General features: G+C 41.4%; 1 protein-coding gene across 4 annotated transcripts in view; it reads right to left on the minus strand.

Moving 5' to 3' along the window:
• Positions 1–1,228: 1,228 nt before the first annotated feature.
• The window catches only part of LOC146397660 (mannan-binding lectin serine protease 1-like), a 64,882-nt gene continuing 42,409 nt past the window's right edge, over positions 1,229–23,701 (minus strand). For 3 of the 4 annotated variants that reach the window (XR_014824504.1, XR_014824506.1, XR_014824507.1), the window contains 3 exons: positions 21,240–21,420; positions 4,254–4,416; positions 1,229–1,519 (listed from right to left, as the gene is read on the minus strand). The gene's annotated coding sequence lies outside the window, so the exon portion shown is untranslated. Of the gene's footprint in view, positions 1,520–4,253; positions 4,417–21,239; positions 21,421–23,701 lie in introns of those variants that run through there. The other variant, XR_014824505.1, reaches the window with a different exon arrangement.

The following is a 23,701-nucleotide window of genomic DNA, read 5'->3' on the forward strand; positions in this document are numbered from 1 at the left end:
ACATGCAAGTGCTAATGTTGATGAGATCCTGATTTCAGTTTTTGTGGATAAATACCCCAAAGTGGGATTGGAGGACCACATAGTAGCTAAGAGGTTAATCTTCAAAGTACATAAGGGATACCTACAACACAATTAGCAACCCCCACACACACAATCCAATTAAAAAATGGGCTAAGGACGTGAATATATATTTTTTGCCAAAGAACACATAATATATATCTGGCCAACAGATATATATTAAAAAGTGCTCAACATGATTCATCATCAGGGAAATGCAAATCAAAATGACAATGTGATATCTCATACCTGTCGGGATGGTTATCAGAAAAAAAAGGGTTGAGAAGGATGTTGAGAAATTGGAATCCTTGTACACTGTTGGTGGGAATGCAAAATTGTGCAGCTGCTATGAAAAGCAGAATGGAGTTTTCTCAAAAAATTGAAACTCTTGGATTGATGCTCTAATTTCCCTATTTTTTCTTTCCTATGTTCTCTTTGCTTTTTGTCACTGCTGTTCTGATCTTCAACTAGGATTGCTGGTCATGATGCAGTGAGGCTATCAGGTGTCAAAGCTCCAGCATTTCATGGGGGAGAACAGCCTTCTCCCATGTGTTTTCCTTTTGGTCATTGGATGTTACAACCATGATGTGATGCCTCAGTGTTCAACATGATGCTTAGTGAAATATTGCTTTTATTTTCATTCCACCTTCAACGCCACCCCCATTCCCCAGACCTATGACAAACCACTCAGCAGTGAGTTATACTCAAAATTGTCTCTCCCTGTCTGGTGTCACTGGGTCATCAAGTCATTCTGTCCAAATGTTCCACCCATTTTCCATACTTGCAGCTTTTAATGAGCTAGTTTAGCCCATTCACTATTTATCCAGATAGATTTTGTTGCCAAACCCTCAGTTTTAGTTCATCTAAGCAGTGGACTCCCAAGAGATCCCTTGGGAAGAGATAATACCCAGATGTGCAGTAGAAAGTGAATTAAGGGAATTGATTAGTTGATGCATTCATTCATCCTACCCACTTCTATTGTACCTTGAGGCAAACTTCTCTATCTACTGTGATGATTCCTGAGCCCTCACTAACTTTGTACATCTCAACTTGCTGAAAGTAGCCATGGCTAAGATCTCCAGTGCCACAGCAGTATAGTGGTATGGCTGTGACAACCAGTGTTGCCTGGGAATAGGGTCCTGAAACTAGATGAAACTTGAAGAAGTCAGACTGGGCCCAAAAGAGTTTTTTTATTAAATCCCCAAAGGGGGCAGATGGTCATGAGCTCTTCAACCCTCAACACTTCTCTGTGATCCTCCTCAGAGTTTCCTCCTGCCCCATCACTTATTACAGTTCCAAATCTCATCCTAGTGAGTCTCATCCAGAAGTGTCAATCTAGCAGCTCACATACTGTGAGGTTTCACTGCTGAGCAGAAGCTGCCCACCTGAGCTGCCTGGATGTCACCAAACAAGATCCTTGTTTTCCTGAAACTTAGTTCATTGTTGGCATTGTAAGTATAATCTGCAAAATAAAAAGAATCATTAAGTGACTATAGTACTTCAGAAAACCACAAAATGATCCTTGGGGTCAGAGAAGAGAGAAAGAAATTGTGACTAGGAGAATCGAGGAAAGCTTGCAGAAAAGGTGGCATTGAGCTAGGCTCTGAAAGGTGGATTTGCTTTGACAGGTGGAGCTGGAGAGAGGAGCAGTGAAGTTCTTTGGAGATTATTTTAAAGCTGATCAGTAGACCCTAGGGTTTAAAATGGATTTGAAAGATCTCAGAGGGAACAAAAAAATTAGGTCTCTGAAATAAAATGGGTATACAGAATAAGGAAGGGTTAAAGAACAAAGGGTTTCTCTGGGCTTGTGACCTGAAGTGAGGAACCTGTTGGTGCTTGCTGCTTGCTAGTGAGGTCATAGCTTGTTCATAAGCCCTCTGAGCTTCCAGCTGCCTCCTAGCCTTGAATACACAGCACTGGGACTGGCATGTGAATGGCAGGGCTGATCGAGAACACTCCAAAGACCCTGTGTGTCCTGGGGTGCATGTTTTCCAAGGGTTCTGTCACTTGACTTGCATCACATCTTTGCACCTTCCATCTTACTAAGATGCCAGGGAGATGCCAAGGAGGGGGTAGTGGAGCTTTATCTGGAACTTCTGGATGTGAGAGGACAACAATTTTCAAGGGCACTTTTTAACTATACTTGCACCCCGACCCTGGAAAATACTAAGTGAGAATTATCTGTGGTTAAAACTGATAGCACTTGTTTATTGTCATCCATCAAGTGTGAGCTTTAGAAAAAAACCCAGTAAAACAATACAATCTGGAAATAAGACTCCTGAAAAAATCTACAAGAGGTCAACTTCATAATTTGAGTTGAGATGGATTTTAAAGAATATGCTCTAATCACATCACACTTTCCTTTGTGTGGGAAAACTGAGAATAATATCACATGGTGTATTTGAGTCAGAGTAGTTTCAGAAAGACAGGTTTCCTAACACAGAACTCTCTGCTCATCTCATGAACACCTTAGTTTTTGTTGGAGTTGCATGAAAGGAAACATTCTGGATTGATTAAAGCCTGGGCTTCAGAGTCAGACCACCATGGGCAACATTTTGGTGATGAGCGGTTTTGGTCAAGTTCTCTTTGAGCCTAGGTTTCTTCATCCTTTAAATGGACATAATTATGGGCTCTACTATATTGGTATATATCAGGATTAAATGATAATGCATGTCAAGAGTCTGTGCATTAACTAATCAATAAGCCTCATCTAATATAATTAAGTTATACAGATTATTAAATTTTTCCATTGTGTATCTTATCTCTCAAGGATTATTCTGTAACCTTACGTTGTTTCATAGCTACATTAACAGTGATTACTTTCATTGGTTTACCATGACTCCCCTTCTATCCCATCTTTCCTTTGCTGGACAACCCCCCGCCCCCCTTGCCAAGCTGCCCAGGATCTGCCCTTACCCATAGCCCTCCTCCTCCACTTTGTAGTTTTTGCAGGTTCTGGCAGGGCTCTTACTCATATTTATTTTTTTCTCAGGCCCTCTTTTCACATGTGACTATGATGTTTCTCATTCTCATCCTATCTGCATCATTTCTCAAAAAAATGTCTTCAAGTTTTGGGTTCATTGATGACACTATTCCTTGTGGTCCAGGGCTGTTCCAGATGATCACTCAATAGTTATATCCTTTTCTGTGTTTTTATGAAATTTGGGTGGAAGAGGTACTAAGAGCATGGATTCCAAAGAGCATCTTGGCAAGGGATACCTTGGCAGATCCCCAGCCTGCGGGCTGGCCCAAGTGGATGGCAGTTGGGCTTAAGTTTCTCACAATTCCGACTCCAATAAGCTCTACTCCCTCCTCAGGGAAGCACGTCCTCCTCTGGCTCACCCCCTCACAAAGCTCTGGATGGCCCCAGAGAGCACATAGGCTGTCTCCCTCCTGTAGCACCTGTACCCTCATTCCTTGGTCAATCTGATCTTTCATGATTTGATCCAAGGCTTGAATTTCAGCTAGACTAATTATTAGATTCCTCTAGGAAAAGGCCTCTTAAAACAAATCAGAGTTGGAATTTAGACCCCTGGAGTTGTACCTTGAGATAAATACTCTACATGGGGAAGGCACAGTTTGGCCAGGAGAAAGAGGCAGAGTTAGATAAGAAATAAAAATGGAATTTTTTAAGACTCCAGCTCCTAGTAACACTTGGAATTTTTCCAAACCATAGCCACCTTTGTGGCTGAGAAAGTGAGTAGTGATAAGGTGCTGAGGAGGGTGTGAGAATTAATAATGGAAATATCAACTAAAATTGGAGTAAGGAAGGCCTATAGAGAGAACTCTCATGCCTTACAGCGTGTCTTCAGTTATACACCCCACTGGAATTTGCGTCTTCAGCAGGAAGTGATATTACTTTACTCCCTGGCAGGAGGGAGGAAGATTTTCTTCTCGCCTAGCAACAAGCTCAGCCAATGGAAAAATACCTCAGCTTAGCCAAGGAGAAGATGTCATTACCCTGAACTCTTATTTTCTTCCAATGAACTTTCATTTTTCTCTTGCTGATAGTTCCTTGTCCCGCCTTTCTTTCTATAAACAGATTTTGTATAACTCCTCAGAGTATCTTTCTGCTTGCCAGATGCTGCTCAATTCATGAGTCATTTAATAAAGCCAATTAGACCTCCAATTTTATTTAGTTGAATTTTGTTTTTTAACAAGGGTGACTCAAGTTTCTGTTTAATTGATCAACTTACCCTGCTCATGGCATCATTTTGAGTGTGCATCTTTCTCTGGGTAACAGGATGGATTGTGCCCTAAATTGTTCCAGCTATTTCCCCAGCATGGAGACCATGGAAGGCTCCAGGGTATTGGCAGTGTGTCCAGCATTCCTGAGGCCCAGGATTCCTGTCAAGTAATCTGGGGTACAGGGATGGTGGGGGAGGAGAGAAAGGGAAGTTGTAGACTAAATTTGAAAGTAGGCAAGGAGAGAGAGAATAAGGTTTACATAAACGTCTCTAATAAGATGGGCAGTTGTGAAGTCTTGAGTCCATCCCTCTGATGAGGATCATCACCCCTGCTTTGGCCTCAGCCCTGCCTTTTCACATCCCTGCCTAGTTCCAAATATCTATAGGTAAAAAACTCTCTCCTGACATTGAATGTTTCTTGGTATTTTTCCTTTCCATCATCTATTCCAGCTGTAGCCCACTGAAAGACTGAGCCCCTCTAACGTCTCGGGGCTGACTGCCCAACCTCTCACCTGGCTAAGGGTGCTTCTCCTTGTTCTTCTGGATTTTCTGTTTGATATTTTTTTCCAGGAACTCTGTGTTTTCCTCTTTTTTATCTTCAGCATTCTTAATCTCTTTCTGTTTCTCCCTTCATCTTTTCTCCCTTCTTTTTTTTCCCCTCTCTCCTGCCAATCTTTGTTACATACTCTTCCTCACACTATCCTCCTTTAAAAATTTCTTTCTGGAATTTCCTAGTTCTCTCTTTTTAACCCCTTCTCTTGGCATCTCTCTTTTCTTCTTATATAACTTCAGACTTCTCTTTGCCACCTTATTTCTTAATCTCTGTTTCTTTCTACTTGTCTCTCTGTGTTTCTCTCTTCTTGCTCACTTAATCTTTTTCTTTCCTTTTCCTGAAAAAAACCCTTAATGTGAAATGTAAATATATGTACAAAGAAGGGAAAAAACCATTCATATAAATCTTAGCAAATAGTTATAAATTTGGCCACTATGTAACTTCTACAGAGGTGAAAAATAGATTAATGCCAAGATCCATAGCCTCCAGTATGTACCATCCTGACCACAAGCACCTCAATCCTCACAAGCTTCACTTTTGTGACTATCATTTCCTTGCTTTTCTTTATAGTTTGACCACCTATGGTGACTTCCTAAACAATGTAGTTTAGTTTTGCTTATTTTTGAATGTTATGCCCATGGAATCATACTATATATATTCTTTTGTGTCTTGCTTCTTTCATGTTAGCTTTGTAAGATTCATTAACGCTGCTGCTTGAAGCTATAGTTCATTCATTTTCATGGCTGCTTATTACTCATTGGATGGACGTACTGAAATTTATCCAACTATCTGACATCAAATTGTAGTTATCAGAATACTTGGTTTGCCTTTAAAAGTAAGAGCTAGATTTGCTGCCCCCTTGTGTCTCTCAGCAACTATAACAACATCATGGTATATATCCTTTCCTTACAGCCCAACAAAGGGCTCCAAAACCCAGCTAGAGTTTCACCAGGTGGACTTGCTCAAATTACATCTTGAAGGCAAGGAAATGACACATTTCGGCTGCAAAGAACTAGAGCTCTTTAGCATAGATGGAGGGGGAGGCTTTTATTACCAGCACCAAGCTCAGGGCTGACTCTACTGTGGTTTGAGTCACCAGCACCAAAGAGAATTTGGCAGAAATAGATTTGCCAAATACAGCTGGGAGGTATTTAGGCACCTAAAAGAATGTTTTTTAGAAAGATTTTTTTTTTTTTTTTTTTGGAGTTCTCATTGTGGCTCAGTGGTTGATGAACCCGACTAGTATCCATGAGGACTCGGGTTTGATCCCTGGCCTTGTTCAATGGGTTAAGCATCTGGCATTGCTGTGAGCAGTGGTGTGGGTCACAGACACACCTCAGATCTGGCGTTGCTCTGGCTGTGACATAGGCCAGCAGCTGCAGCTCTGATTTGACCCCTGGCCTGGGAATCTGCATGTGCTGTGGCTGCAGCCCTAAAAAAAAAGGGGAAAAAAAAGATACATTTTACAATGTTATTAACTCAGATACCAAGATTTACTCTGAAAGCAGGCTGGGGAAATTCATGTTAATAAGTTTTTTATTCTTTAATTCACCTGATGCTTACTGAGTGTCAGACATTGTCCTAGGCACTGAAATTCAACAGTAAACAAATAGGCAATGCCTAGGTAATAGTGATTTTATCACCAGTTAGTGACAAGTATTAAAAAGAGAAAATATTAATGGTAAAGAAATACAGGGTAATGGGCTGGTTCTTGGAAAGCCAGTCAGAGAAGGTGACATGAAGACACGTGAATGAGGTAACAGAGCAGGATGAGTAAAGGTCCAGGGGAAAAGTGTAGGTAAGGGAACTGCAAGGCAGACGTGTTGAGTAACGAAAAAAAGTTATGTTTGAAGAATAGTGAGAAGGTCAGTTTGATAAGAACAGAGGTGGGAGGCTGAGATCAGCAAGAGATGAGATGGAGAGATAGGTAGGACACTGTAGGTGAGGTAAGAAAATTGGATTTTACTCTGAGGATGATGGAAATCCATTGAATCCACTGGAGCGTTTAAGTGGGGAGTGATAGGATTTAATTTACATTTTGAAATGATCACTCTGTCTGCCGGATAGAAAATTGGTTCTAAGGGGACAAAAGTGGAAGCAGGGTGGTAAAAGAGAAAATTACTGCAACAATCCTGACCAGAAATGGGATAGCTTTGGACTGGGTGAAATGGTGGAGACTGTGAGAAGTGGTCATATTCAGGGTGAATTTTGAAGACAGAGCCCACAGGATGCGGATGAATTAGATATGGGGAATGAAGAAATAGGAGTTCAGGATGACTCCCAGTTTGGGCTTTGCTGGTAGCAGAGAGGTGGAGATCAGAGTGGTCAGGGGAAAGGACATATCTCAAGTTCTACTGGGTGCATGAAGTATGAGATACTTATTACACATCCAAGGGGACATGTCCAGTGGACCTAAGTCTTGAGTAGAGATTAGGGCAGAGGGATACACGTGGGAGTCATCATGGAGTAAGTGGAACTGAATGAGATTATATGAGTGAGAGTAGAAGAAAATAGGGCCGAGGACCAAACTCTGGGGCCCTCAACACTGAGACAGCTAGAGGAGATGTGGGTCCAGCAAAGGCAACTGAACAGGAATGAACGGTGAGGCAGGAGGGAAACCAAGATGGTTCAGCGTCCTAGAAGCCAATTTTTAAAAGTAGTTTTAAAAGGAAAGTAATGAACTGCTCTCTCTCCTCCCCTCAAATGCTATTGAGAGATCAAGTAAAATGAGAATTGATAAGTGACCAATGGATTTTCCAAGGGGGAAGTCATTGAAAACTTGGGCAGGGATGAGTTTAGTAGAGGTGATGGGATGGAAGCTTGGCTGGGAAGGGATGGAATTAAGACAAGGAAGGGGATATGTAGAGATTCTGAGTAAAGACATTCAAGAAGTTTTTAAGAAATGCAATCCATGTTTATAAGCAGTTGAGCTTACTAAAGATTCATTAATATTTCAAAGGGCTCCTGTGTCTTTTGAATTTATATCTGCTACACTACAGGTAGGCAAAGAAAAAAATTTTTAAATGCCTCCTTGGTTTGCTGGCAGGAAAACCACTGGAAAGTTTTAAAGAATTCTTTTTCCATCTAGGTGGTTGAAAAGTTAAGTGGAAACGCAAGGTCACCCTAAATTATGTGTCACTGGAAGACAGAGTACTGGAGTTCCCCGTTGTGGCTCAGTGGTTAACGAATCTGACTAGGAACCATGAGGTTGCGGGTTCGATCCCTGGCCTTGCTCAGTTGGATAAGGATCTGGCATTGCAGTGTTGTAGGTCACAGATGTGGCTTGGATCTGGCATTGCTGTGGCCCTGGTGTAGGCCAGTGGCTACAGCTCCGATTAGACCCCTAGCCTGGGAACCTCCATATGCCACAGCAAGTGGTCCTAGAAAAGGCAAAAAGACAAAAAAGAAAAAAGAAAAAGAAAAAGAAAAGAAGACAGAGTACTAACTGGATATGTGACATCATCTGCTCTGGTCACCATGATGATGTCTTGGCTCTGGAGGGCCTACCAACCAATGGCTGTGATTTTGCACACAATCACCTTTAAAACACAAATTTAATAACCTTATAGATTTGTTTCATCTTATTTTTTTCATTCTTAATTCTCTTTGACAACATTGTCTCACCTATTTTTCTTTTTTTGGCTGTACCAGCAGCATATGGAAGTTTCTGGGCCAGAGATCAAATATGAGCTGGAGCTGCAACCTACACCACAGCTGCAGCAGCATGGGTTAAAACACTTAACCCACTGTGCTGGACCAGGGATCTAACCTTCATGGTCACAGTGACAAAGCCAGATCCTTAACCTGCTGTACCACAGTGGGAACTCCTCTCACCTATTTAATGTAACTTTTTTTTTTTTACTGTTTAATAATATTTTTTAAAAACTACATACTGCTGTATAGCCCAGAGAACTATATCCAATCACTTGTGATAGAACATGATGGAAGATAATGTGAGAAGAGTGTGTATATATGTATAATTGGGTCACTGTGCTATGCAGCAGAAACTGACAGAACACTGTAAACAACTATAATAAACAAATTTTAAAAACTGCTTTAATTTTTTTTTTGAAATAAGGGAAGTAATAATTTCTTAGTTGACCCATGTAGTTATTGAAATGTTTGTAGCACTTCCCCAAGGAGGGAGGGAGTAACTTTGGAACACAAAGAGAGAAGAAGGCAGAACCAACCCTCTACTGGCAGCATCACTGAACTACAAACCTCAGCCTGAAGGAAATCTGTAGTGTGGAGAATTTTTGTCCTGCAGCCAGAACATACAGAGGACCAACAGATATCTCTCGGGGTTGGCTATGGAGCAAAGGGTTGGAGATAAGAGGGAAAGACTTGGCTGTGGCTCAACCAGCAGTGAAGACCATTGCATATTGTCAGGTTCTTTCTTAGCATCCCTCCATCTCCTCTTTGGTAGCAAGTAGTCAGGCTGTTTGAGTAGCACGGACATCTCTTACATCCCACAGCTCCAAAGATGGGCCATAGTTGGGCCAAACCAATGGTGTAATTTTTGCCTCTTTGCTCAGTGATTGGACCATGTATGGGTGATTGCCTTAGTTGGTCTAATTAAAGGGGGGGGATGCAGAACAGGACCATTATTCTCAGATTGGGAGAAAGAAGCTTTTCTTCTTCTCCTGGATATGAAAAAGAAACACGTATTGTCTCTTTCATGTGGGCAGCCATCTTGCAACTACCAGGACAGCCAGACTTAGTTTAAGTTCCTGACCCAAAATATAGAACAGAAAGAGAAACAAAAGAAAACAAAACACAATGGCTTTAATGACTCTCTTGAGCCACTTGGTCAAGCCATCTTGAAACTCAACCTATCCATGGTTAAGGGTGCCTAAAAGGTTGACTTTTAAGTAAGTTCCCTTAATTGCTTATACTATATTGGCTTAGAATTTCTATTACTAGAGATAATGTAGAGCCTCTAGAAATCTACCCCTCAACCTTGCCCTGCCTCCAAAAGAGCACAGAATTGATTCTAGAAGCAGAGGTAGGGCTGAATGTCCAGCTGGTTGGTAATAGGGGCTCCGCCACAGGGAAGAGATCACAAGGTACTGAGCAAGATGCTGAAGAGCCAGGGGATTGTGTCTGGGAACCATGAAGGAAAGAGTCCCAGTGTATGAGTCCTCAGAAAGCTTGGCTGGTCTCAGAAAGGGCCTGGCTGTAATTTTTGGAAAGCAGACAGGACAAATAGAGTTTACCCAGGCCTCTCTCTCCCCTTTCCACTCTCTGGGTCCCTCAGCCCACTACAGATGATAGGAAAGCTCTGGGTCAATTCTATGGGGGCAGCTATACCAAACCTTTCATCCTCAAGTGCCTCAGCCTGTCCATCTCAGCAGAATGGCAATGGCAGGTGGACTTCCGAACTGTTGTGGGAAAAAATGGACAAGGGAGGTGACATCACTGGGACCAATTTAGGGAGCTGGAGTAGCCCTGTGTTACTGTTCTCTTCAACCCTCTTTGCTGGATCTCTGATCCTGATTCCTTGGGAATGCCACTGAGGCTTTTTCATAACTCAGGACTCAGCAAAATGTTGGATGCTCTTTGATGCTCTCTTCGACCTCTTCTGCATTGTACATCTCTCGCCCTCCTGTTTTTCATTTTCCCTCAAGCCCTCTCTTTCTGGAATTGTCTTGGTTTTGTGCAAAGTGTCATGCCCAGAGTCAGGCAATCTAGTGTCTGAATCCTGGTTCTGCCTTGTAGTAGCTCTGTGGCCATGGTCACTGTCAGGATGCCAGTTTCCTCATCCAAGGAAAAATCAGGGGTAGGGAAGAGCATGATCAAAGACATGGTGTGGGCTTGGAAGCCATATTCAGGGAGTGAAGAGTTTAGATCTGGCTGACAGTGCCAGTGCTTCTTGGAAACATCATCGATCATCCTGAAGTAAACATATCTTTGCTTCCAAATTACCACTGTATCTCTGAGTGACAGTACTCTTTTCTCTGCACAATCTTTGTATGCATAGAGTGCTTCTCCAGATGAGTGTTCATCATGAGTTTTTATTATACCTTTGTTTCAGCCACCCTGAAGGATGGCTATTTCTTTCCTCTGTCACTCAGGGACCGTCATAATTTCTATATATACAACACAGCCTCTAATTTAAATCAGACTATTTCAAATACACCGAGTTTGGTGAAAATTCATCCACTTAGATTTGAATTCTGTAGTGAGAGAGAGAATCTGAATTTCATTTTTAAAGATAGAAAATATGGCTGGACATGTCACTTCAGGTAAAGAGCATGCTCAGTTTGGAAACCACTGAAAAATCGATCTCTAGGAGCATATGAGCCCTTAGGAGGCTCCTTAATATCCTGGTGTTCATTTTTCATTAAGTGGGTATTACTGAGGGCCAACTCCCAGCTCTGCAGAGACTTCCCAGAGGGGAAGAACAGAGAGCCATCCTCTGTCCAGAGCATTTCAGAGAAAAGAGAGGGAAAGGGTAGGGGTGATTCATCTACACTGCTTCCCTTGCCTGAGCTCTAGGCATTTCTGAGGGTCAAAGTTTCACAGAACTAAGGGAACAGGATGGTGAAGTGAAGTGCGCCCAGGAGGTCAGTCACAGCCCCAGGGAAGGCTGCCTGGGTTTGTTTTGAATGTGTTGTTGAGGACGGTGCTTTTCACAGCACCTCTCAGTGGCTCTCTAATGAAGACCCATAGGAGAGGTTTTGCTTGGGACTCAGCATCGGGAATGGTGCTCTGCCTGAACATCTTGTTTGTTTTTGCTGTGTAGACACTGAGAACATGCTCACTCTTCCTATTTCCTTTCTCACATTGGTGGCTACAAACACTAAGCCAGATATGTAGCCACTCGAGTAACACGTGCATAGGAGTGCACAGAATTCATTTGTGCACCAACTCCAATCCTGGATCCATCCTACAGTGTACTCTTTTTTGTCTCTAGTGATTTAAAATTTTTTTGGTATGAAATCTCCTAATATACCTAATAGTAAAGAGAAGAGTACAATAAGCCTTCACATATCCATCCCCCAAGTTATCAAGATTTTGCCACATTTGCATTCTTGGTTCCTTTACTTTTTTATTCATGCCTGGAGAATTTTGAAACAAGTCTCAAGTATGATGCCATTTCACTCTTATTATATGTCAGCATACACCTCTAAAAACTTTGGGCAGGTTCTCAAAAATCCACAGTGACATTAGCATTCCTAACAAAATTATTAAGAATTCCTCAGAATCATCTAAGTCAGTCCATAATCAAGTTTCTCATGTTATCTCAAATATGTTTACTCGTCTATTTAATTAAATCAGTAGCCAAAGAAGGTCCACATATCATATTTGGTTGTAAATCTCAATTCTCCTCGAATTTATAATAGTTCCCCCTCTCTTATTTTTCCTTTGCCATTTATTTATTTGGAGGAAAATTATGTGTCTTTAAAATTTTTCACATTTTGGACTTTGCTGATAGCATCCCCATGGTAATTTATGAGATTCTTCCCCATACCTGCATTTCCTCTAGACTACCTAGATGCCTGATTAGATTCAGATTTAATTTTTTGACATGAATATTTCATGACTAATTGTACAATTCCTCTAGCATTATATCAGGAGCCACATGACACCTGGTTGTCTTTCTTTTCATGATTGAGCCACTCCGTTCCCTTTACCCCTGATAGGCAAGAACTTTGGGTTTTTGTTTATTCTTCCATTTATTTTTAATACATGCAAATATTTCTCTCTCATCCTTAGACCAAAGAGAGCAATCTCTATAAACAGTTCTGCTCCTTGTTTTTCTCTTTCTTTTTCCTTTTTTTAAAGTTAAAAAGTATATCCTAGAGAGTATAACAGTTTATAGAGACAACTCTCATTCCTTTGCTTAGCTTCATAGTTCTCCATTGGATGGACAGTCCATATTTATTCATCCAGTACCCTTCTGGTAAGCCTTTAGATTGTTTTCAGTCTTTGGCTACTATAAAAAACACTGCAATGAATAACTTTTTGTGCACATCATTTTCTATTTTTGCCAGTATATTTTAGGCCTAGATTTCTAAACATGGGATTGTTAGGTTGAAGGGAAATGCATTTCATATTCTGTTGAGTATTTTTGGCTCCTTCAAAATATAAAGCCTACTGTCATATTTTGTACATCTTTGAAAGCTCTTTTAAACTCTTTTTCAAGCAAGGACATGAATTCATTTTTATTTTCTTTATTGTAATAATGCTTTTTAAGGTACTGAATGAATGTATGATTATATGCATATCTATCATTTATAGACATAAGACTCTGTTGTGAAAATTACTATTAAGCAGGATTATCCATATACTTCCCTCGCCCCCAGTCCACAAAAAACACCACCATAATTGCCAGATCAAACCTTCCCTACTCCCCCAAGCTTTCCCCATCCCTTGTACTCTAAGCTTGTCACTGCTAGTCCAGTTTCTAGGCTTTTGTGAGGATGGCCCAAGGATTTTATGGCAGAGAGAAATGACCTAGGGAGAAAGGTAAAGGGATAGGAGACAAGAAAACTGAGGCCACAGAGGCTGGAGGTAGGCAATGTGGTGGAAAGATAGGGGTAGCAAATGAGAGGTGTAGGAGACACAGAAGGTTAATACATGGAGGGGAAGAAACACGGAATATGAGAAATATTGCCACAGCTTATGAATTTGATTACTTTTTCTTCTTTTGGAAAAGCCAGTGAATAAAATTCTTCTATAATTACTTGTTTGGCCTCATAGTGCAACTTGACCATGATGCCAAGTAGTGATGGACCTTCATGGACTAGAGCATTAGGTCTTCAAAATGTAAATACTCAATGCATCTACAGAAGACACTAGATGAGGAGTTAAGTTGGCTGTCAGTGTGAAATCAGTTATGTATGAATCAATATGCATGTACTGCCCTAGGTACCAACTGAAACACATCCACACATTTGCAATGTAGGTATGTCTCTTTCTACTTTACAAGCAGGCCTACAGGGCAAGCCTGAGTCATATCAGATATGGAAGTCCACTCGCATTCTGATACTTGAATCCAGGTCTTCTGAAATGAAACTGTATATGAATCAAGGACAAAATTTCTAAAAGAAAAAGAAAAAAACAGGGTAACAGGAAATAAAGCCTGACTCTAAGCATAGTCAATGTATCAACTAAACAGAATGGGCCAGGTTGTCAAAATATTGGCAAGTGTGACTGTCGCCTAAAAAGAACCTGAGGTCAGGTTGCCCATGATCCACGCTTGAGAAGCAGCCACCTCTGCCCTGTGCAGGATTCTTTCCTGGGAACGGAGCCTTCTGGGCCTGTCCCTGATGGCCTTGACCCTCAGGAATCCTCTACTTAGTTGATCTCCACCTGTGGAAAACCTGGGGCCTGAATTCAGGATTCTCTCCCCCAGAGAGCTTTTAAACTTCTATTTGCAGTAGCCTGGGGAAGGCACAGAGATGTGATGTTTTAGCTTCTTTCCTTGTCCCAGGCTACATCTGGGAATCTGGGTTGATAACTGCTTTCCTTCTGCTCGAAGTTTAACTCTGGATCATTGTACTGATAACGGCATTTCCCTGAAGGCAACTCTCCCATTTTCTGCCCACTGCTAGTTTCAGCTCAAGGTTTTAAAAGTAAATTTAAAATTTCCATAAAAAATTATTTAATTCATGCTCACAAGCACCCTGTGAAGTAGGAACCGTTATTCTGCCCCCAACCCTACCCCAAGTCAGCCGAAATAGGAAACAGGACTTTGGAGGATATAAATTTCTCCAAAGGTACACACCTGGTAAGTGGCAGAGCCCTAATTCAGCCTTGTCTGACTACAAATTGCATGTTCTGTGCTTCCCACCAACTCCTCCCAGGGGTGGACTATGACCATGGCCTTCGAACAGCCTCTCTGCTGTTTTTCCTCGGCAATCCACCCTTCATACGGGCAACCAACTGTCCCTTCTAGAATGTGGCTATCTAAGACAGAGCCAGCCTAACCATCCTTGATGCGCCATCTCCCTACTTCCCACCAAAATGTTTAAAAACACAAAGAACACAATTGCTACAGCCCTGGAAATCAAGGATGGTCTTGGACCATTGGCTAGTATCTGGGAAATTCCCCAAGCAAGACGTGGAATGATTTAAAATGACAAACTTTTCACTTTGACCTTTGAGACAGAAGGGCAGGACTAGTCATGATGAGGCCGGAAAGCAGATCTGACATTCCCCTCCCCAGTTCCTCTCTCCAGGCCATGCCATCCCTTCACCTCTAAGTCACCACATCCACTGGACAGCAATTCCCTCGATGGGAGGACAACAGAGGAAGTGGCTGTGTTTGTTTCTTCCTGGTACAAGATATAAACCCAGCCAAGCAGAGAATTAGAGCCTCGGAGGCAGGGCACTTGGGGGGCTTGACTTCCTGAGACAGCATTGCACTGCTCCTCCCTCTCCCCATAAGGCTTTCTGGTGCCAAGAGAAGTCACAGATGGGGAGGGCCATTTGGGAAGGAATACAACATGTCTAGGCTGGAGGAGGAGGTGAGTAAACAAGTTTTGTTGAGGGAGGCACCCAGGAGAGCCAGTAAGGGATAGATTTCTGTGTTGCTTTGGAGAAAGAAAAAGAAAAGGATTTTAGAAGGCTATGCTATGGTAAATGGGAAATGGATGGGTGAAAATAAAGTTTAGGACAGGTTCCTTTGTGTTATACAAAGGAATTCCCCATCTGGCACTTCTCTGAGAAATGTCAATAAAAATATAAATTATTTATAGTGCCTTTTTGGATTGTGCTTCTCTTTGTTATGGTGCTATGCAGTGAATGACTGTAAGGTGGTCTAAAGTTATCTCCTTTTCACAGTCGTACAAATGAGCAAGGGAAGGGTAGAAAGAGTCCTCCTTGGTCTGAGTGAGTCACTCCTGATGCATGTCTACAGGATGATCATCCCCCTCCAGGGTGTGACTTGAACGAGGGGAACCCCAGGCAGGCAGTGGCTAGGGAAGGAATCGATGTGATGCATCTGTCTGCTGGAAAACACTGAGCCTTCATGGATCTTCTTTCAAATTTGAGCAAACAGGAAAACAAACTAACTGACTCCCCCTTAATCAAGCCAAATATAAATAAAAAACCCAATCCAAATGGAATCTTTAAAAACCATTAAGGCACAAAAAGCACAGTCATACTCTAAAGTTATAAAGGAAGTACAAATTTAGAAGAAGTTACTATAGGAAGCAAAAACATGCTTTAAAGTAATCTGCTTTTGTTCTTTTTTCTCCAATTCTGCTTCTTCCTTCCTGTGGCTCCCTTGTTTCCCCCAGGCTTTCATTATTCCATACTCTTTCTCTTCTCTTTCTTCCTCTCCGCATGCCCTCCTTCCCTTTCTTCCTCCCTCTGCATCTAATTTTCCCTATTTTCCTGTTATCCCTTTCAGTTGACACAGTTACTGCTAAGGACAAGATGGTGGACATTTCTAAATCTACCCCTCATCCTCCATCCTGTGTTATGGAGGAAGGGTTGGGATTTGAAGTTCCTGGTCCTCTCCCTGAGCCAGAGCCCGGGGCAGGGGGTGGGGAAGCTCTCTTCCTGTGGCTCCCTCCTTTACAGAGGTTAAGTTCATGTCTTACATCAGATTCCCTTGGCTCTACATTCACTTGCTGAGGCTTGTTAAGGAAGGCAAAATGCACCAGGTGTGTGGCAGTGGTGATGCCTTATGTACAGTCTAAGGGTGCCTTAGATTGAGTTTCCTGAAAACAGGCTCAGAAATGGAGAGTTCCGTCCAGAGTTTACTGGGAAGCGCTCTTGGCAGTTACACCTGTAGGAAGGGGAGGATGGCAGGACTGGAGAGACAAGAAAGGAACATGCAATACAGTTGCAACTAAGCCTCAGTCTATACCGTGGGGGCCTCTGGAAGTGAAATAGTCTTTTGAATCAGCTAGTCATTGGCCCTTGGGAAGCTACCATGAAGGACAATTCTCAGTGAGCCATCAGCATTTCCAGTATTCCTAGCTGAGGGATGGGGCCATCTGCAGAAAGGAGGGAATCGGGGTGGAGATCTGGAGTGATATCGAGGGCATGTACATAATATGGGTATTTCATCTTCACCCATACATTTCACTCCTCCTGCAGCCACAGTGATGAATGAGACGGAGGCTAATCAGACATGGATTTGGCCTTCATTCAAGGTACAAAGAGATAATGACTGAAAAGAACAAAAGAGTAAGACCAAGAAAGGGAGATATCACCTTAGTGGATGATGTGAGACGCTCCCTGAGGGAGGCAGCATTGAATTGGGCCTGAGGAAAAGGCCAGATTTTGATCAGTAGAGATAAGGAGTAGTAGCAAGAATACAGACAGGGAGTTATTTGGAAGTGCTTTAAGACTTTGCAGGTCTTCAAGCCCAGATTATTATGAACAAAGACCCAATTTCTCAAAGTAAATGTCCTTTACAGAATTTTACTTTGGATAAAGTATAGAATGGATAGAATGGAACAGAAGAGAAGCCCAATGGACCTTTCCTTGGAGATGTTTTCACATATTAATACTCCAAAGGTGGCAGGTAGCTACAGGTATAGGGAAGTTTCCCAAGACTTTAGCATCTTGTATTTAATAGTTTATTCACAGAGCCATTTCCTGAGGCTTGTGTCTTGAAGTGAGGGTTAGGAAAGCCCCAAGAACCACAACAGCTGCTGCCTTTAAATATCTGAAGGGTGCCATGAAGTTGGGGGGAGGAAGTGTGTATCATTTACTTAATCCACATTAAGTAGGATTCATAAGGCAAACCTAAGATCATCATATGGATCAAACAGGAAAGCAAATGGTTCACCTCACTGAAATGAAGAGTTTAAGGGAAGACAGTGCCTTTTCAAATTAGGCAGGTTATGAAGCAGTGAGTTGACTAGAGGAGAAGATATTCAAGAGGTTGGAAACAAGATTAGAGAGAAAATTCTTTGCTTGGAATAGACAGTTGACCTAGATGAACTTTAAAGCCCATACCAGCTCAAAGATGATATAACACTAACAATTATTCAACATTTACTATGTGGCAAATACTATCCTAAGAACTCTGAACATATTACCTGTCTAAGAAGTGAGGACCTGGAGTTCCCATTGTAGCACAGCGGAAATGAATTCTACCAGAAACCTTGAGGAAGCAGATTCAATCCCTGGCCTCGCTCGGTGGGTTAAGGATCTGGCGTTGCCATGAGCTGTGGTGTAGGTCGAAGACATGGCTCGGATCTGGCATTGCTGTGGCTGTGGTGTAGGCTGACGGCTACAGCTAGCCTGGGAGCTTCTATATGCTGTGGGTGCAGCCCTAAACAAAGGAAAAAAAAAAAAAAAAAAAAAGAAATGAGGACCCATTTACTCTTCTGCTCCTATGAAGCAGTTAAGTTAGGCCCTTGAAAGATCAAAGTTAGTGTCTATGAGAAAGTGAGAACATATTTTGGAAATGCAATTGCCTTAACCAATGTGACTGGCTGTGATGGATGCTCCTATTTTTTTTTCCCACTGTTCTTTTTTCCTGTTTGTGTGCTGTGCATAACTCTCCAATTTCATTCACCTATACCAAATATTGCAGCCAAAGTTACACTTAAACTTTCAAATGAATCTCCAAGCCAAAGCCAACCAAAAATTGGGGACCTAGAAAGATGAATATGGGAGAGTAAATCTCCCATTTTTTTCCCACTGAGTTCACAAGTCACGTCTCAACAATTAATTCATTGTTGGTAGCTGGGATTATAATGTGATATTCAGCAATGCACTCACACATCATATACATGACAAACATTTATCAAACATTTACTATATGTTGAGCATACTCTAGATGTTGGGAACTGTTGTCATCTCTCATTTTTTCCCTTTTTTGGGGGGAGCCATACCCACAGCATATGGAGATTCTCAAGTTAGGGCTCAAGTTGGAGCTGTAGCCACTGACCTACACCACAATCACAGCAACACAGGATCTGAGCCATGTCTGCAACTTATACCACAGCTCATGGCAATGCCAGAATCCTGAACCACTGAGCAAGGTCAGGGATCAGATCCTCATGGATACTAGTCAGATTCATTTCTGCTGCACCACAGTGGGAACCCTCTGTGGTCTTTTATTTTGATTGACACTATAAAATTCACCTGAACACAGCCTGCAAGAACAAAGAATACTTTGTCTATGTGTCCCCATAGCCATGCTACATCATTTACTTGCCATAGCGTCTAGCATATAAAGTTACTCAATGGATGGATATGGAATGTAGGAAACTAATTTTTATGGTTCACCAGGATTGTCCATTCCTTTAATATAAAAGCCTTATGGCCTGCGAAGCTAGGCATCTGAATAACAGATTCACCTACATACTATGTGTTCACCGTGTATATCAAATATAAACATTTGTTGGTGAATACATGTGAGGCTATAAAAGGAATACATTTAGACTATTTTGTATAGATACGCTTATTATTACAGTGGTAGGCAGATATACAGAAAAATTCAGATCACAAAGGATTAAACTAGATGCCTACAGCAACAAGTTACAAGAAGCATGAGTTCATGGTTTCCAAGGCAAAAAATTAGGAGAGGATTATGAGCAAAAGTAAGTATGTTAATTTTTTTACTTTCTATGAAAAATTTTTGCATAAAAATAGAGAAAATAATGTAATTAATGCACAGGTACCCCTCACTGAGAGTCAACAATGATGAACTCATGGTTATTCATGTTTCATCTATGCCACCACCCATATTATTTTGAAGGAACTCTCAAATATTATGTTACAAAAAATGTTTTAGAGGGGCAGAAGCCTGATGGCTGTTGAAGCTGGGTGATGGGTACATGGAGCTCCACTGTTTTCTGTTGTGGTTGTTGCTCACTTTTATATGTGTTTGAAAATTTCCATGATATGTAGATTAACAAATAGAAACTTTTGCTTTTGCCACTACAGAAAATTATGTCAGAGAATAGAATAACACTCTTTCTCCTAAAGTTGTGTTTCAGCTCCTATAAAAGATATTCTTTTTTTGGCAAGAAATAGATTTATTAAGATAGGACGCTTGTGAGAGATGCAAGTGGGCAGGCAAGGTAGCTCTGCAAGTGGGCAGGCAAGGTAGCTCTGCCCTGAGGATTAGATGGAATACAGTTTTGTCATCCAAGGGGAGTGGGGGTCAGAAAAGACCACCTCTTCTGCCTCCTCCTTTCTGGGAGTAGATATAAAGTATTCTTATTTTATTTTTTTGTCTTTTTGTCTTTTGAGGGCTGCACCCATGACATATGGAGATTCCCAGGCTAGGGGTCTAATCGGAGCTATAGCTACTGGCCTACGCCACAGCCACAGCAATGCCAGATCCAAGCCTTGACTGCAACCTACACCACAGCTCATGGCAACAGAGGATCCTTAACCTACTGAGCGAGGCCAGGGATCAAACCCACAACCTCATGGTTCCTAGTTTGATTCATTTCCACTGCATCACAATGGGAACTCCAGATATAAGGTATTCTTAAGAAAAGCTTTCATGTTTATATAATAAAAAAGCACTGGTGCTCTGACACTACAAAATTTTGAAAATTATTTAAGTAGAGACTCCCAATAGAAAAACTACAATATATTCCTCCCCTTCCCTAAAAGTAGTTAATTTATTGACTGCTTACTGTGGGCTAGGACCATGTGAAGTGCTCTGTACTGCAAGGTACAGTGAGCTGAGGTTCTCAGGAAATGAGATGTTGGCATACAGTCAAGAAAAGCTTTCTAACAGCCAGAGCTTAGCTAAATCTGCTGCCACTGGAGAGAGCGCAATCCATGGCACTGGGGGTGTTTGCAGTGGGCTTTTGTGATTACTTGGACTTCAGTAGCTGTGTTAGTTTCAGGTATACAGCACAGTGATTGGGTTATACAAACTTCCAATCATTGATACAACCCTCAGTATACCCCTCCTCCTTCCCAAATGCCCTTTAGGGATATGGAATTATCCCTGGACAATCACTTGTCATTAATGCATCATTTCAAGAGTGACAATTCGTATTTTTGTAACAGTTTGATAAGCAATAAAATAATAATCATAATAAAATATTTTGTATTGAGTCTAATTACAAATTAGTGACATGGTTTTCATTCTTCTCTCTCTCTTTTTTCCCCTACCACTCTATTTTCTAGTTGGGAATTTAGTTTTGAACCATTTTATGAATTTAAATCTTGATCACAGACTTTAAGAAATTGGATGAGGTGAGGCCACTGGCCTTAAAGATGTCTAGACTGGGAATCTCCAAATTGTGGATTTCGTGGCCTTGGAGTTCATTCAAGAGCAAGTTGCAATGCCATATGGTTATTTGTCTTGATAGAAATACTGTTTTATTTGAGAAAACACTCTCTCTATAGAAGGATATATTGCATTGCTCTCTGCATAGTAAGCTCAGGTTCTAAATTAAACTTAATTTGTGCCAATGGGAATTGCATCAGCTGGTAACACATATGCAGACACAAGCACAGACACACATACACACACACACAACTCTAGTGATTCTTACCTTCTGTGTTCTTGTTTTTCATCATGATGTTTATGGTAGCAACAACTGCAAAATACTTCTAGAGAATGTATTTCTGGTGTTAAGTAATAATCTTTGGCTCCAGGGCAAATTCTATAAGTTTCTCTCAGCTTCACATATGCTCTGGAAATGTGCTCAGCTTCCCTTCTCTCCTTGCCTGTAACTGCAACATAAGACAGCTCCCATCACACCTCTGAGGCTGGTTAAGTCATTTTACTTCTTTGGGTATTGATGGCCTTAGTTCAGAGGCAAGAATGCCAACTTGAAGAATAAAAAGTTTAATGAACTTAAAAATTCTTTCCAGTGTTAATGTTCAGTGGCTCCTATTTAATTTCTGTGCTCACTGTGTCCAGTACAAAGCTAGTGGAGTGATCCCTTGCCAGAGATCTTCAGCTATATAGCAGCCCCCAAAGAGAGAGCTCCAACTTCAGGCACTACCTGCAGTGTCTCAGTAAAAGCTTCCCTCTTCCATCCAGTGGCCTCCATTCTACCTCCTGCCCTCCAAGGATTCAGGTTTCTGAGTCTACAGTTCTTTGAACTCATATGTGGCTACAGCCAGAGAGGACCTTAACCTTGCCACCTACTTTAACTCTTCATTGAACAGGTGAACATACTGAAGCCAAGAGAAGCATCTTGCCCATGGTCACAAAGCCAGCCAGTAGCAGGGCTGGGATATATATTGATATCTCCTGCCTGTCAGTTCAGTGCTTTTTCCACTGAACCTGGTGCCTGTTGTCAAATGATTTAACAGCTTCACAGAATGGTGTTCCTAGCTAGAGATGGCTTTATGCAGTGTATTTCCTTTAGTAAGGTTTCAAGCTGAATTTCTGTCTCAGCTCTAAAATCTTTGTACTGGGCATCAGGAGTCTGTGGACACTTTCTCCATGAAGCTCAGCAGCAGAAGTGGCATCCGTAGTGGTGACAGGGAGCCTGGAGGGTTAAATACACTCCCTTGTCTTCTAGGGGCTGGGATCTCAGGGTGGCCTAGTGAACCATTTGCTGAAATGATTTGAATTTCAATTCTCTGAGTCTGGAATGGCCACATCCAGTGATGAGACAGCAGAAAGACACATTTACATAGCAAATGTTTTGTTTTAGGTTCTACGATGGGCAGAGCAATGATTAAGCTAGGGCTTTGGAGACAGTCATATAGGTTCAAATCCCAGTTCCACTTACTATTAGCTGTTGGATCTTGGATAAATTATCTAACCTCTATGGATTAGTTTATACATTTGCAAAACTGAGCTGCTATTGATATTACCTATGTACAGAGATTACTATCAGGATGAAATAAATTAATATGTATAAAGCACTTAGGGTAGTGCCTGATACCTAGTGTTATATAATAATTGCTGTTACTATGCAAATTAAAAATATATTCACATAAAACATCAACACATGTTTTGCCAGAATGTTACCTATTAAATATATTAGAATAGCTAATTATTAGGCTATAAGGGCATTCTGAGGGTGGCGGGGCCGGGGGGAGAACCCAGGCAAGTAATTCTAGAACCCCTGCTTCTAATCACTAGACACTGTTTCCTCAATAACTCATTGCCAAGATGAATAAACTGAGCCTGAAATAAAGGATGCCAAAGCATCAAGCATTCATGCAGAGGCAGGAGGAGCACTTGGAAGATGGTCTCCGGTAGGAGATGGAAGATTCTGGCCCTTCTTTTTCATCCCTAAACTTCAGGGGTATCCACAAGTCATACTGTTTGAAGAGCCTGCTCAGATTCTTCTAGCCACGCCATGGTTCTAAAGGGAACAGAGTCAAGAGATGTGTTTTCCAACTGCAGGAAACATCATCTCAGATGCCTGAAATGCAGGTTGTGAGCTTCAGCAATAAGTTTTATTCAAATAGGTAGAAAAATTACAACTGTGAGAAATTGAAAAAAAATTAATGCTTCCAAATAGAAGGTTGGCCAAATAAATTATGCCCAACCATAAAACAGCATATAGGCCACCTTCAAGATGTAATAATATTAATTACTTAGACCTAGAAAATGACCTAGAAAAATATTTGTGATACATTGTTATTTAAAAACAGATCACAGGAGTTCCCATGGTGGCTTAGTGGTTAACAAACCCAACTAGTATCCATGAGGATGTGGGTTCAATCCCTGGCCTTGCTCAGTGGGTTAAGGATCCAGCATTGTCGTGAGCTGTGGTGTAGGTCGCAGATGCAGCTTGGATCTGGTGTTGCTATGGCTGTGGTGTAGGCTGGCAGCTGTAGCTCTGATTCTACCCCTAGCCTGGGAACCTCCATATGCTGTGGATGCAGCCCTAAAAAGACAAGAGACCAAAAATAAATAAATAAATAAATAAATAAAATAGAAAATAAAAACATATCACAGTCTAGTATGTAGAATGTATATATGTACATGTACAAAAAAATATGTACACACACCTATATATATACCTGTACAGAAAAAGAGAAGGCA

This window comes from Sus scrofa, chromosome 13 (assembly GCF_054392235.1).
Source record: "Sus scrofa isolate SSC_HxYL_T2T_F1_AM1 chromosome 13, Sscrofa_HxYL_maternal_Yorkshire_Landrace_v2.0, whole genome shotgun sequence".
Lineage (NCBI taxonomy): Eukaryota > Metazoa > Chordata > Mammalia > Artiodactyla > Suidae > Sus > Sus scrofa.